This window comes from Pteropus alecto, unplaced genomic scaffold, assembly GCF_000325575.1.
Source record: "Pteropus alecto unplaced genomic scaffold, ASM32557v1 scaffold239, whole genome shotgun sequence".
Classification (NCBI taxonomy): domain Eukaryota; kingdom Metazoa; phylum Chordata; class Mammalia; order Chiroptera; family Pteropodidae; genus Pteropus; species Pteropus alecto.
In genome coordinates, this window is record NW_006494613.1 from 2,245,105 (window position 1) to 2,245,869 (window position 765).

Consider the following 765-nt stretch of genomic DNA (forward strand, 5'->3'; position numbering starts at 1 on the left):
ATTAAGAGAACACAGCAGATCTTGAGTTGCCTCTTAAAGATTCTCTCCATGTCACTTCTGTTCACATGTTACTGATCAAGGGAAGTCACAGAGCCAAATCTGATTTCAAGGAAGCATAGTTGTATAGTCTTCCCATGGAAAGGGCACTTCAAAAGAGAGGGATGGATGTTTTGAACAAGAATACAATCTATCATTGCAGTAACAAGAGCTGACCTGATTACAAGCCTCTGGCTAATAGCAAAAAAAAAAAAAAAAAAGAAAGAAAGAAAATCTGACTAGAAATGTCAGGGCTGCTTATACGCATGAAGGTGACCCATGAAGACTTTTTCTTTCCTTTTTTTTTCGTTTTCATTTCCTTCTTACCTTTGCCATAAGCTCCTCTGTCTTCTGTACTTCTGTTGTACAGACTAGGATTTGAATTGCAGCTCATTCACGAGATAAAACAAGTTATTAGCTTCTACTATGCTTGTAAAATAGCCTCTCTGAGCCTTGTTTTTTTCTGTAAAATAGGGATTATTATAATGCATACCTTCTATAATTAGAGATATTGAAAATCATGTACTTAGTATAATGCTTGTTAGGCAGAAAGCATTTAAAAAAAATGGATCCAATATTATCATTTAAGAAACTACTCTCAACAAGTTTATCATCAGAAAATGAATTACGCCTGCATATTAGAGGAATATCCCTCAAACATGAGATCTAAGAATGTCATGGCATTATTTCTGCAGACTCCTTATTTTGAGAAATGCCAATTTAGTGGTT